Here is a 7030-nt window from a genome sequence, read left to right as displayed (position 1 = left end):
TTTAGGCAAATTTGATAAGAAAATTTAGTCAAAATTCAATACAAACATCACATTTATAAGAAATAACTTGCAGTATTATATTTTGACATATAACAAACTCAATATGTCACGCGACCCATGTACAAACACTCATATATTTGTGTTTCAATGTTATTATATTCCAAACATGATATAAGTTTGTTATATGACAAATTGTTCAAATATATTTAGTTTTAGACTTGTTTGATCCTCTCACCGTTGAAAACATAATAGAATATACATATTACAAACTCTATACGTTATACATGCAATCATTTCAAATCTCAATGGTTATATGACCAACAATTTATTATACTAGGACTTTTGGCGCGCTTCGCTGCGCCCCACCGTTTGTCAAGGGCTATGCAGCTAATGGATGAACATGTGCTGGCATTGTAGATTATTCTGAGGAAATGAAGCAAGCAATATGAGCATAACAATAGATGAAAATAAGGAATTGCAAGGAAGAGCCAATATGAGGTACGATGCTGAGTACAATAGTAGGAAGGTTTCTTAATAAAACCTCATCTAGCTAATATCAGGTACTAAAACAAAGGACATATAGCACTGGATCGCATGTAGTTTTATGAAGACATATATTGTGCTACTGGTCAGGATCAAACCAGTTTATTTTGTCAAGGTCGAGAGGTGGCACTAACGGTGACCCTCCTTCGATTGGACCATAATCAGAGTCAATCTGACCAGGGACCCATTGGAATGTCTTCATGATCGGCAAGCGCTGCTTTGTCTTCTCATACTTTGTGAGAGCTCCTTGATTGTCTTCAGTTGTATTGTTTTCATTGCTATAGTCGAATAACTTTTCAATGTGAATAAGTATGATAGATAGATCACCGTTTGGTTTCCACTTGAGATCAGTACATTGCTCCTCTTCCTGATTTGTTTCAATGTTCCATTCTATAATCTTGGGGATAAGATCACAGTTTGTTGTCCATGCAGCCAATCTAAACACAGAAAGATCCTGGATATGGTGCTCTCTGCATATATTTTTTCAATTCTACAGTTGTTGTCAAGCAGGTCTGATATAGCTTCCTTGTTCCATGATTCAGGTGGAACCCCTTCTAATGCCAGTATCACTCTCTGGCGCAATGGACTTGCAGTGCTGCCGAAATTCATTTCGAAGGGTCCAAATTCAAGCTTTGTTGTTCGGAAAGTGAATGTTTTTTGGGCTATTGCTTTCTGCTGTTGCTCTTCTTGTTTGCTGTGATCCATGAAAATAATAAGGTACATTCTGTGCCGGAATGGAAGCAAGGCAAAATCATCAGTTTGACAGTCACACACAAACCCTACCATTGCAGATATTTGTGTGGTGCTTGGATTGCCAGCTCCAAGTACCTTGACAACTACTGAGTCTCGGTATATAATATCTACTAGCAATTGCGAGGTTTCTTTTCTGTCTGAAAACTTTGCTGCTGCTAGGGGTCGTTTCCTTGCATAAGATGATGGTTGTGTTACCGGCATTGTAATCTGCCTGTTGCTGTCGGGTTCCATGTTGCTGTACAAAATAACAAAGAAGATTGCTAGTAAATGTGTTTGCATTTGACATGCAAAAAAACAACTATCTTGTCTATCGGGAGTTTAGGTTTTCCTAAAGGTACATCTACTCTGGGTTTCTCTTCTTATCTGTATCAAGCAATAATAGAGCCGACAAACATAATTCTTTCCAGACCCCCATACTCTAATCCTGCTCTATCACTATCCATTTCTCTAGCAAGTTCTCTCTCCCTAGCTCTCCCCCTCTTTCGTTTCTGAGAAACCATCCTTCTCTTCTTTCATCTTCTTCAGTCCATTTTTCATCTCCACCTGTTCTTTCTCTGATTGTTCCCTCATCTTCAACTCTTCTTTGCGGATTCCTACTTACAAGACAGGGGCAACATCTTCTTTGTTCCCCTTTCGTCGTCTTAATCAGTGCCAGGTACCACAAAGCATTGAATCTACCTGCCATGCTGCTACCTATGTTGTCTTTTCCAAGTCTTTTCGAGGGCAGGTGGCAGCTGAGCATAATTATGTTTATTGTTTTCACAGTGTGTAGGTTGGGTGATGTTGGCTACGGTTTGGAGAACGAATCAATTTTGTTTGCCATGTGAATTGTGTGGTTTAAGATTTGGGTTGTTATGTCTATCTAAAACGCTAGAGCTGATAAGTTTTTTGCACGCTTCTATGTGAGAAATAGCACACATGTTACGATAGTTTAATAGCAGTCGATACCAGCTATGCGAGGCAATGCTAACATGCGAGGAGATATAATATTTGCCACCATCTGTTAGCATCCAACATCATTACGACCGATCATGATAATCTAGCCATACAGAGTTATGTTGCCATTGCAAAAGCTACAGTTTGTTACCATCTGACAGCATTCAGCATTATCACGATGAATCATGATAATGTGGAATCCCAGCCACATAGATAATGGATGTTCACCTAAAAGTCTGTTTGCAAAAGGAGTAAGTCTAGCTTAATTGGTTTGATATGCACTCATGCAACACGGCAACAACGCAGTCTCTAGAATTATCATAATAACATTAGCCATAGATTCCTTTTGATCGGTGTGAAGAAAAGCCTTTTAGTAATGCTGGGCTTCTCAGGATCAAGGCTAACAGAGCAAAAAACAATAGCCATTCTGCTTGATGTATCAGGCCTTGCTGATGGCACTGCAAGTATGTAGGAAACATCATGTTAGAGATGCAGAAGATCTTTCGTATACCGTCAGAGACAACCACTATCATTATACCTGCCACCAGTGGCACCATCAGTATCATCAGCAGCATCATCTTTGAACAGTTTCTTAGCAGCACTAGTTCCAGGAGATGGCCTAGGCCTGTTTTTGTGTGTTTCGGTTTCCAGTTAGCTTGGCAGAAAGGTTTGCACCCGGTACTCTGATGGATAAAGAAATGAAGTGATGTACCTTTTTTTGTACGCCTTTGAAGTGTTGTTCTTAGTTGCAGGGGCAGAAGCCACTTGTGTAAGGCTGACTGCCTCATCATCCTATTTGACAGTAGATAGAGTTAGCAAATATGATATGCAATATATATATGCTACAAAGTCAGGCATAAAACAAACTGACCTCATAACAATCTTCATTATCACCAGCATCCTGTGCAGGACTCTTGGATGCATATTCATTTCCTGTGTTCTTATCCTTTTCTGTATTGATTGGTGGGCTACTCGGAGTGCGCTGAGCACCACTGAACCCAGCTGATGGGCTGGCCAATGGAAGTATCCTGAGATACAACCAGCGATAGAGCCATGCAAGGCATCAGAGAAGATGTTTGGGATCCAGATGGAGATTGCAAGAGAGCAAGGGAATGACTCTGAGCACCCTTAACAACTCTGTTCACTTGAAAAGCAACAATGCCGCTAGAGACCGTGTTCTCTGTGAAACTCACATTCCACACAAATTCTTTCTCAAGCAGATCAGTGATCTCTCTGGATATGCAGCCCTTGCCAGTTGGATTTTCCAGCATCAGTGCCTCAACTGAACGACCAATCAGCCTCTGCGCTAAACGCCCAAAGATAATAAATGTAGTATCTCCCGTGTCATCTCCTGCTATCACACTGAGTTTGAACCTACAGAATGTAATGTAGCATTAGCTGTAATGTATCGGTGTCTGTATTGCTTCAATTGCTTTATCACGACTCACCTAGGTGAAGCTGAGCCAGTTGGGGGGCATGTGCTGTTTCCACACCTATATAGATTTCCATATGGCTTTGCTGTCTTCTTGCATATATCGCATGCAGTATACCACCAAGAATACTCCATGTTAAGTTTCTTTATCACGACAGTCACTGAGAATTCATGTTTCTGTTAACATCAGACGGAAACAGTTAACACAGTTCATGGCATAATGCAGATTATAAGTTCATGAAGTGACTATAGCAAGGTCACACCTTGAACTTAAAAGGGTGCGGGTCTCTTATCTCAGTGATTGTCTTCTGTTCATAGTTGTTCTGAAGAACAGGTGCAGCTGGGAGATCAATCCATTTGATTGCCTCGTAATTCCCTTCAACACTGCACAAAAAGAATCAGTTTAGCTCAAAAAATCAGGACAAAGTAAGCTAAGAGAACATTGTCTGATAGCGAAGTGTAGAGAATAAACCTAGCAGCGAGGGTGTTGACCTCTGGCACATTAATATTTATGTACCATTTGCAAGCAGAGTTACCCGACAACGAAACATTCCCTATAACAACAGTGTCCCACGCTATGAGAACAACAGCTGAAAACATAGGACAAAATGCAAGCAAGGAAGCTAATTGACTTACATCCATGTCCTCTGACAAGTGTGCCAACAAAGATAACTATCTGTGGCTTCTCCTTGCCAGCACTGAGAATTTCATCTGCAGGAAAGCTTGTAGCTCTTTCTCCCCATAACACAATATTTGTTGTCTCATTTCTATGTTGTGTATGTTTAAAAGAAATCAAAGAGGAATTGTGGTATGGTAAGTAGTTAGTCTTGAACCCAAAACAGTGGTGTGTTGGAATAAAAGCAGTTGTCAGGGCAAGGCAATATGCGCAGTATGAAAGAAAAATGTTATGACAGTGATTGTCTGATGTAGATGACAGATTATTTGAGAGGGGTTAGAAAACATCAGAAAATGCATTAATAATATGGAGTAGTAAATAAGGGATGAGTGCTAACTCAGCATTGCGCATGTAGACATTCCTTTTTAAACTGTCACTGTCTCTAACACGTGTCCGAACAGTTGTCACAGATGATATGTCAGTGATCACTCCAATCACATCTGTTATTTTGAGAGCAAGAACAAAACACATGTGTGAGCAAACCAGAGGTAGTAATATAATAGATAACCAATTATAGAACCATATCTGCAGTACCTGTGAAAGAGTCTTTCCTGTCGACACGAGAGCGGAGCTCTTGGTAAGGTGTGAGAGTATAAGCATAGTGACCAAAGCCAGCTGGTACGTCAACATATTCTTCTATACCAGTCCATCTGGTGAAATTGATCATCATCTTGTTGTCAACTAGCCTGTAATGTTTGGTGCATGGCTTGACCCGATAGTAGGTAAGCAAGTAGACCTTGCCTTCGCTGATCAGTGGTTTGAATTTCTTGCCCCATGGAGGATAAATCATAGCAGCAATGGCATATCCCTAATGAAACAATACTGTCAGTAAAACAAATGACATATTGCTCAGGTTTTACAGCAGATAAAGTTCGCGAAGCAATCACCTTGTCACCAACCAAAACAAGACCAATATGGCGTAAGTCGCCTTCATCGTCCTGGTCATGATATTCCCATAACCTTGATACACGTACCAATAGAGTTGGATTCCCATCACCGAGCTCAAGGTTAGGAATCTGTACTTCACCCAGAGATCAGCGCACATTGAAATTTTGAAGAAGCTAAGTGCGCAAGTTAAGAGGTCATTAGATGAATATACGGAAAAAAATTCACATGGACAATGAAGAGCAGAAAAACAGAGGCACACAACAGCATCAAACATGGGCAGTGCGAGTGATAGCTAGGTACAAACATCCTGCAATTGTAAAGATTTAATATATTAGTGCACGGTATGGCATCCTGGTAATTTAGCTAGGGATCATCCAGGAAAACCAGACAGCAAAGTATACCGTAGATGTGACTGCTTGCAGTACTTCTTGGTAAACAACATTTTTGGTTTTCGTACAACATGCCTCGTCCTCATCCTCTATGAGAATCCTAAGACCTTCTCTTGATGTTGATCTAGAAACAACAACATAAAGTTGCCCATGTGTGAACACAGGTTTTTTCAAGTACACGCCGACTCGTGAAAGGGTTTGTCCCTGGCTCTTGTTAATCGTCATTGCATAACAAACACGAACAGGGAACTGTCTTCTCTAAATCGTAAAAGGCCACTTAGGACTTGTGGTGGTAAGTGCAATTCGTGGTATGAATGTTGTCTCGCCAATATTTGTCCCAGTTAAAATCACACACTCTAACAACCTATTACCAAGAGAAGTGACCAATAACCTTGTCCCATTGCATAGACCCATAGATTGATTTAGGTTTCGTAGTAGCATAATCGTCACACCTTTTTTGAGCACAAGCTTGTGCGATGGGAAGTTGTTGACATTAATTGAATTCAAAAATTCAGGGGGGTAAAGGATGTCAAAGTCAGGTAAATGATCTCTTGATTTTGAAATTGTATCACATATTAAATACTCCTTTGCGTCGCTGGGTATCATGTCAACAGTACAATCATTTATTTCATCAACTGTTGAGTTATTCGGGCAAACAATTGCCCGACATGCAAGGTAAGAATGATCTGTATAGCAATTTGCAAAGTGTGGAAAGATCTCATCTACTATAGCCCTTATTTTGTCACCGCATGTCTTGATCAAAAGGTCATCAGGGATATCAATCCATGTTGGCTCAAATTCGTCAAGCTTTTTTGTTGCAGGCAACCTACCGTCACCAAGTGCTAGGACCCAATCGCCAAAGTTGCTAAGATCGACACGGTTTTGGTCAGCAACGTTACCATGAAGAAGTCTCATGTTTATTGTCAGTCTAAGAAGAACAACATGCCGCCAAAGAGGAGAGTTCGTGATGGATGCATCGACTATAGAAGCACGTGAACCTTTTCTTATGACCGGCAATATTTGATGGAAATCACCTCCAAGAACAACAACTTTACCACCGAACAGAACAATGCAGTTAGAAGGCATGTGCTCAGAAAGCAAATCACGTAACGTTCGATCTAAAGCCTCAAAGCATCGTCTATGAATCATGGGAGCCTCATCCCAGATTATAAGAGACGTTTTCTGAATCAAATCTGCAAGCATAGTTCCTCTTTTAATGGTGCAAATGTTGTTTTCATCTATGTCGATCAGGATTTTAAATCTGGAATGAGCAGTGCGCCCTCTAGGTAGGAGTAGAGAGGCAACCCCTGAGGAGGCAACCGCTAGAACAATTTTTTTCTCGGATCTTATTTTAGAAATCAGTGTATTCCACAGAAATGTTTTGCCTGTCCCACCATGGCCATAGACAAAGAA

The 7030-nt window shown here is 40.6% G+C and overlaps 1 pseudogene; it reads right to left on the bottom strand.

The window, feature by feature from the left end:
* Positions 1 to 2671: 2671 nt before the first annotated feature.
* LOC127777288 (uncharacterized) lies at positions 2672 to 6703 on the bottom strand (annotated as a pseudogene).
* Positions 6704 to 7030: the final 327 nt, after the last annotated feature.

The sequence above is a fragment of the Oryza glaberrima genome, chromosome 1 (assembly GCF_000147395.1).
Source record: "Oryza glaberrima chromosome 1, OglaRS2, whole genome shotgun sequence".
In the NCBI taxonomy this organism is placed as follows: Eukaryota; Viridiplantae; Streptophyta; class Magnoliopsida; order Poales; family Poaceae; genus Oryza; species Oryza glaberrima.
This window is presented reverse-complemented; position numbering and strand designations above follow the sequence as displayed.